Source organism: Dromiciops gliroides, chromosome 2, assembly GCF_019393635.1.
Source record: "Dromiciops gliroides isolate mDroGli1 chromosome 2, mDroGli1.pri, whole genome shotgun sequence".
Lineage (NCBI taxonomy): Eukaryota > Metazoa > Chordata > Mammalia > Microbiotheria > Microbiotheriidae > Dromiciops > Dromiciops gliroides.
This window is the reverse complement of record NC_057862.1, coordinates 538,507,833-538,515,545: the sequence shown is the minus strand read 5'-3', so window position 1 is coordinate 538,515,545 and position 7,713 is coordinate 538,507,833.

Below are 7,713 nucleotides of genomic sequence, written 5' to 3'. Positions count from 1 at the left end.
ATGTTGAAAATGAGTTGGTGGAGTCATGGTGTCCAGCAGAAAGTTGGAAATGAGGTCTGGAGCTTGAGTGAGCTTCCAACCCTGCCCCCTCCCCCACTTCAGCTCTTTTTTATGCATTGTCTTCCCCCAAAGAGACCATAAACTCCCTGAAGTTGGGGATTGTCTTTCCTTTTGCCTCTTTTTGAATCTTGGTACTTGACAGAATACCAGGCATATAAATACTTAATGAAAGCTCTTGACTTTACTCTCTACAGTTATGTAATAGTGACTGTGGAGGATGTAGACCAGTACATCATATATTTCCTGATGTTCATGGGCTTCCACACTAATTTGGGAGAGAAAACACCCTCCCACCCATATGTAAAGTTTGATTACAGTACAGAAAGTGCTAAATGAATAGTGAATGTTAATGAGAACTCAAAGAAAGCCCACAACTTCCCCAATCTAGGAGGACAAAGAAAACTATTCATACAAGAGCTGGGACTTCCTATGGACCCCAAAGGATGAGTAAGAGTTGAGTAATTTCATTAGATTCCCAAGCTCATAGAAATCAGATCTGGAAAAGGACCTTAAAGATCATCAAATTTATACACTCCTCCATTTTACAGATAAGGAAACTGAGGTATAGAGAAGTGAAGTGATCTTCCAAGGTCACACATATAGTAAGAGAGAGAGCCAAGGTTTAAACTTAGAACTTCTGATGACAAATGCAGAGCTCATAGAATGATGAACAGGTGTGAGTTGGGGGTGGGGTGGAAGCTATTGAAATGGTCATAGAAATGACAATAGCAAAGGTGGGAAAGTAAAAGGCACACGAAGGGGAATTTGGGAATATGAAGAAACAAATCTGTTTGGAGATGAAGGTCTGAGTTGGGAAAGAAGTTAAACATAAGTCTGAAAATATGGGTTGGGACAAGATTGTGGGGCAAGGGGAAGTTATTTGTCTAGATAAGACCTTTATCCTATCAACAAAGAGGAGTCATACAAGATTTTTGAGCTTTAGGAAAATTCAATTTGGCATCCTGCTCAGGATGTTTGGATAAGCAGGGGAGAGCTTGACTGGAGATAGTGAAAAGAATTAGGAGGTTACTTCAGAATTCCTGGCATAGTTCCTTTTCCTACCAGATAATTTGACAACACATTTTCAAAGCCAAATATGAAGAATCGTATATGCACACAATAGATAAGAGAGTTAGTTTTCTTGCTATTCTCATTAAAGACCTGCTCCATTTTCTTGATAAATGTCACATCTGTCAATTACATTTTATATCCCCATATGTCCATGTTGTTTTTCACCAATCTGTACCCTTTGAGAAGTCCTCATAAATAACATGAGGGTTAAATATCAAGCCCATCACTTGTCTTTTTAATTCTAGTAGAGGAGCTCACCATTTGCTCTTAATTTGACCACCAGGCAGTTAGGTTAAACTGGGCTAGGAATCAGAAAGACATGAATTCAAATCTAACCTCAGATATTAGTTGTGTGACTGTAAGTGAGCCATTTAATCTGTTTGCCTCAGTTTCCTCATTTGTAAAATAGGTATGATAATAATAGCACCTGTACCCCAGGGTTGTTGTGAGTGTCAAATAAGCTAATAGTTGTAAAGGGCTTAGCACAGTGCTATATACATGATTATTATTATTATTACCACCACCAAATCAAATAATCATAGCAGTTTAGAAGGGATTGTAAGAATCACCTAGTCCATATTGATATGAACAAGAATTTCCTCTACAATATATAAAATGAGTAGTTATCCAGGCTCCTTCTGAAGAACCTTCCTTTTAAGGAAACTCCTTTTTTTTGGATAGCTCTAGTTGTTAGGAAGTTTTTCTTTATGTTGACCCATATATAATCGATTTCTCTGTAATCTTATTCATTGTTCCTAGTTCAGCTCATTATGGCCAAACAGAATAAGTCTTTTTTTTTTCCTTCTATTTCTTTCATACCTGGCAGGCTTCAAATACTTGAAGACAGTTATCCTATTCTCATACTATCTGTGTTACCTTGAACAAGTTACTTTACCTCAATGGGCCCCACCTTCCTCATCTCTAAAATTAAATGATTAGATTGAATGATTCCTAATATCCTTCCAACTCTAAAAATTTTATAATCTCAATACATCCCCTTCCCCAAACTTCTAGGTATTAATTGTATACCCCTCTTTGGAGAGGTAGTTCCCAGTTGTCGGGATGGGACAGTATGAGATCTTGTAGTCCTGCAAGGTTTGGGGGGCACCAAGGTGTCAGACAGACAAAGGAGGAAGAGAGCCTTAACAGCAGAGAGGACCAGGCAGAAGGGCAGAAGCAGATAGAATTGCAGCCTGAGCATTAACAGATTTCCCTTTGCCTTTCCCTCCCCCTTCCCCATCAACTGTTAAATCAAATGGTTGAAGGGCATCTGCGTCCCCTCTCCTTCTCCCTCATCCTCATAGAAGTTTATCCTGTCATTATTTACACTGACCTTTTACTGTTGAAATGATATTTTTAAGCCTGATTAATCTTTTGATAAAATATTTGTTCTTCATTGTCTTGCACTGAGGATGTCTTTAAGTCTGAGAGGGCAAGGGGGCAGCACTGAGGAGGTTTGATTTTTCATGGAATCTGTTAAGTTAGCTCTCTGCTGTACCTGATTGTCAGTCAAAGGTACTGCCTGGGGGCAAGCCAATTTTATCACAACTTTTAAAACCCTTTAATCTCTCAAAGAACACAGAAAGAATTCTACATGCGCTCAGAGAAAATTATTTCTTCATTGTAACTGCATGTGAAGTTCACTAGGAACAGTGCTGTACTTGAAGCAGTCCCCATGTCCCTATGCTGGAGAAGGGCAGGGAGGCTAAAAATGAGAGCCCCGCACTAAGCCAATCCTAATAGGCAGTGAGAAGCTGGTCTGTGAGGAATCTGACTTGTGGGAGTCTAGAGGGAAAAAATACAGGCTTCAGCTCCACACTCTCACCTGAACACAGTTACCAGGATTGTGTTTTGATGGCAGCAATCCATACCCTAGAATTTTCCTGTGATACTTCTGATATGGGGAAACCGATAGGAGAAAGCACGTGGGTCCTTAGGATTCCTCTGTAAAGAATTACACTCTCGCACAAGACCTAATCAGGAATAAGAGAACAGGTTTATTGGGGTACAAGAGAAACCGGACAGGAGGAAGGTTTTGCCAGAACAAAACACTTTCCCCCCCCAACTGACTTGTGGGGTGCCATTTTATAGGGTTTAGATGGGGGGTGGGTAAGAGTCTCTTATTGGGTGAGGGGCTGGTGGTCTTCCCGCGTTGCGCTGTGGTAGGAAGAATCCCTCGTGAGAGATCTGGTGGTGGGTGTCAACTTTGTCCTGATGGGTCTAAGCAGTCTGCTGATGGGCGGTTCCAGGTGGTCTTCTCCTGGATTACCTCATCCAGATGCTTAGGAGGACTGGAATGTGGGGTGATGGTCCTGGAGCATGCTCAGTTCAATCTGTGCCGCTTATCTCCGTTAGGTGAGTGTGTGTGTCTTTGATTGTGTTCAAGGAGAGGCCTACTTGATTTCAAGGGAAAATCCCTGAGGTTTCAAGGAAAAAGTTCCTTGAACCCCCCAGAGAATTGTTGGGGTGACCGGGCCCATAATCCTCCCATGACACTTCTCTCCGCCCCCAATCTTGCCTCATTTTGTACTCTGCCCTTCAGGCCCCTGTTCCTTTCTCTTCAAGATAAGAGCTGATCTAACCTTCTCTCCCCACCTGGATAACTTTGTCTCTACCAACAGTGGCCTAAAGAATACAGAGGGTCAACTAGGTGGCACAGTGGATAAAGGGTTCAGCCTAGAGTCAGGAGAACTCATGTTCCTGATTTCAAATCTAGTCTCAGACACTTACTAGCTGTGTGACACTGGGCAAGTCACTTAACCCTGTTTGCCTCACTTTTCTCATCTGTAAAATGAGCTGGAAAAAGAAATGGCAAGCCACTCCAGTATCTTTGTGAAGAAAACCCCAAATGGGGTTACCAAGAACTGGACGTGACAGAAAAAACAACACTGAAGGATACAGTATTTTAACAAGAGTAATGATCATGTTGAAAGTCTTGAGCACCATGTTGTTGTTCTTGAAGAGGATCATGACATCAGGGAGGTGATGTCATGACTGGCGGTGAATTGGATTTGAGTGAGGCAGGGCTATACAAGGTCACCAGCCTCACTCTCTCCTCCAAAAAGCCATCTGGGTCCAGTGGCAAGACTTCTATCAGGACGACTGGAGATTACCCTAGATGTTTAAGGCAATCAGGGTTAAGTGACTTGCCCAGGGACACACAACTAGTAATGTTAAGTGTCAGGTCCTCCTGACTCTAGGACCAGTGGTCTATCCATTATACAGCCTAGTTGCCCTCAGGCACCATGTTAAACTGGAAGGAAAAATATGTGGGGCCTTTTGCTACCTTCTGAGTAAATCATATTTCTAACATCATTACAAAATGGGACAGAGTGTGCAAATCAGTCAGGTCTTGTTAATCATTCAGTCACAAAGCATTTAAGTGACTTCTATATGTCAATCACTGTGATGCCTTAGTTTCTTCATCTATAAAATAATATCACCTACCTCCCAGGTTGAATGTTGTGAAGACCAGATAAAATATTTGTAAAATGCATTGCAAAATTGAAAGTACCATTTGAATGCTTTCTTCTTGTTCTTCTTGGCTTCCTCCTCTTCCTTCTCCTCCTCCTCTTCCTCCTCCTCCTCCTTCTCCTCCTCTTCCTCCTCCTCATTCTTCTTCTTCTTTTCTTCTCCTCTTCTTCTTCTTCTTCTTCTTCTTCTTCTTCTTCTTCTTCTTCTTCTTCTTCTTCTTCTTCTTCTTCTTCTTCTCCTTCTCCTCTTCCTCCTCCTTCTTCTTCCTCACAATCCAGGCCTTTCCAGTCTGTACAAAGACCTAGAGGACAAAAGGAAGACTTCAAGGCTAATCAAAGGCAGAGCTAGTCACTGAAAAACCCTCTCTGAGACACAAAATCAGCTTGTGGCTGACATATCAATTGATTCTTGTTTGTACTTGACTAAAGAAAGACTGAGATGGACCTTTTTATTTCCACATTTCACCCCAACTCCCTCTCCCCCAGTGTCTAATTGCCAGTGCCCAGCATACAGACACTCAGTGAGTAGTATTTGCTGCCCAGCCCAACTTGGAAGTAACAAGGAGATGACAGATCATAGAATAATGAAGAGCATAGGATTTATGGCTGGAAGGGGCCTTAGTGATAAGCTAGTCTGACACCTTCATTTTGCAGACAGGGAATCTAAAGTTCAGATAGAGCTGGAGAGGCTGAGCTCTGAGTTTGAAGTCACATAAAGCCTGGGTTCTACAGCGAGTCTTCTTCCAATATATTAATTTTATCATTACAGGCAAGTCACAACCTCCATGAGCCTGAAATTCTTCATCTACAAAGTGGGAATAATAATATCTGAAGTACTCAACTCACAGGGCATTTAAAGTTAAACTAGATGTGTAAAGTGCTACGCAAACCTCAAGATACTATAAAAATGTCAGCTATTATTACTGTAATAATAATTAAGCAAAAAGTATATGTGTGTGGAGTACTTTGTAGGTGCCCCCACTGTGCTGAGTGATAAGGAAGGTGCCTGCTCACAAGGGATTATTAGGAAACAAATTGGTACTAAACCATGGGGTATATTGAATAGAAATGCAAAAGGAGTTCAGAGAAGGGACAAATCATCATGGCCTCAAGAAAAAGATGCTGAACTTGGGAGTCACAGGTGTTAGACCTGTCATTGCAATCTGGTGATACTGGCTCCTACACTGTTCCTTGAACAAGACATTCCATGCATTTTAAATGGCTGGCCCTCATGCTTGGATCTCTTTTCCTCTTCACCTCTGCCTCATGGCTTCCCTGGTTTTCTTCAAGTCCTAGCTAAAATCCCATCTTGTACAAGAAGGCTTTCCCAATCCATTAATTCCCTTAATGCTAGTGCTTTCCTCCTATTGTACATATCTATGAGCAAAGCAGAATCGCAATAGCTCAAAAGAAATTGTGCCAATTTAGAGATATCTCCACCCCAAATGTTCATGTGGATTATTTGTGCCCAACTTGTGGTAGAGCTTTTCAAGCTTATATTGGTGTGATCAGCCACAGTCGGATACACTCTACCATAACATCATGATGTCATTTGGGTCCTCTTTGAGAAGGAAGGACAACAACCAACCAGCTTGTTTGTACGTAGTTATTTGCATGTTGTCTCCTCCCTTAGATTGTGAACTCCTAAAGAGCAAGGACTGTCTTTTGCCTTTATTTGTATCACTAGCACTTAGCACAGTGCCTGGAACATAGTAGGCTCTAAATAAATGCTTGTTGATTGATTGTCTGGTTCTTGATCTTGGAAAGTTATTTCATTTTTCTGAGCCTCAGTTTCCTAACCTGCAAAATGTCCATAAGAATACTGGTAGTAACTAATAAATGGGGTTGTGAGGTTGTGAGTCTTGAATCACTATGTACATGTAAAATTGAGAATAATGAGACCTTTATAATAGGGGATTTGGAGCTTGATATAATTATTGGTCAGTGATATTGGTCACTCACCATGAAGGAACCCTGTTTCTCAGAGCTTCTTTCCTCATCTCTCTTTAGACAAATCATCTCTGTATCTCTGGTAGGTGAGTCATTTCTTCTGATTGTATTAGTTTTGACGGGCATCTCCATGGATCTCATGGATGCCAAATATCTTTCTCCTACTATCTTTTGGCCTTCAGTGATACAGCATTTCCTAGCATCTCATCTCTCATATGCAAATGCATAGCCAGTCAATAAATATTTATTAAGCATTTACTATATACCAGGGACTGTATTAAGTGCTAGGGACACACACAAAAAGACAGGACATAGTACTTGCCCTGGACTGTTTTAAATGGGTTGAACTAGTTTAAACTGGCTTAAGCTGTTTTGATCCAGTTTGAACAGGATTGACCTGAATTTAACTAGTTAGAACTGGTGTGAGTCAGTTGGAACTGATCAATTGAACTTTACTGAACCAGTCTGAATAAATTGAACCAATTTAAGCTAGTTTGAGCTGGGATTGAATTGGTTTGAACTGGATTAAACCAGACTGGTTTAAATTGGTTTGAACCAGTTCAAACATATATAGACTTCTTCAGTCCAGTTCCAACCAGTGTAATCCAGTTGAAACCTGTTCATTCCAAGTCCCCCCAAACTATATGATTTAGTGTTAGAAAAGTTCTTTTAAAGTCTTTATCTCTCTCTCTCTCTCTCTTTTTTTTTTTTTTTGCAGGGTGATTGGGGTTAAGTGACTTGCCCAGGGTCACACAGTGTCTGAGGCCGGATTTGAACTCAGGTACTCCTGAATCCAGGGCCAATGCTCTATCCACTGTGCCACCTAGCTGCCCCCAGTCTTTATCTCTTGACGAGAATCTGAACCCACCAAACTTTTTCTGAGGTTACTTCCAAAAAAGAAATAATAATTAAGAAAAAAAGTCCTTAGAAACTGTGTAGAAGCTGTATCTTCAATACCACTTGCAAGTGTGGGGTTAGAACCATACTGTTTGGCTCTGGTACCTCAACCAGGTACAAACACTTTTTTTTTTTTTTGTGGGGCAATGGGGGTTAAGTGACTTGCCCGAGGTCACACAGTTAGTAAGTGTCAAGTGTCTGAGGCAGGATTTGAACTCAGGTACTCCTGAATCCAGGGCCGGTGCTTTATCCACTGAGCCAC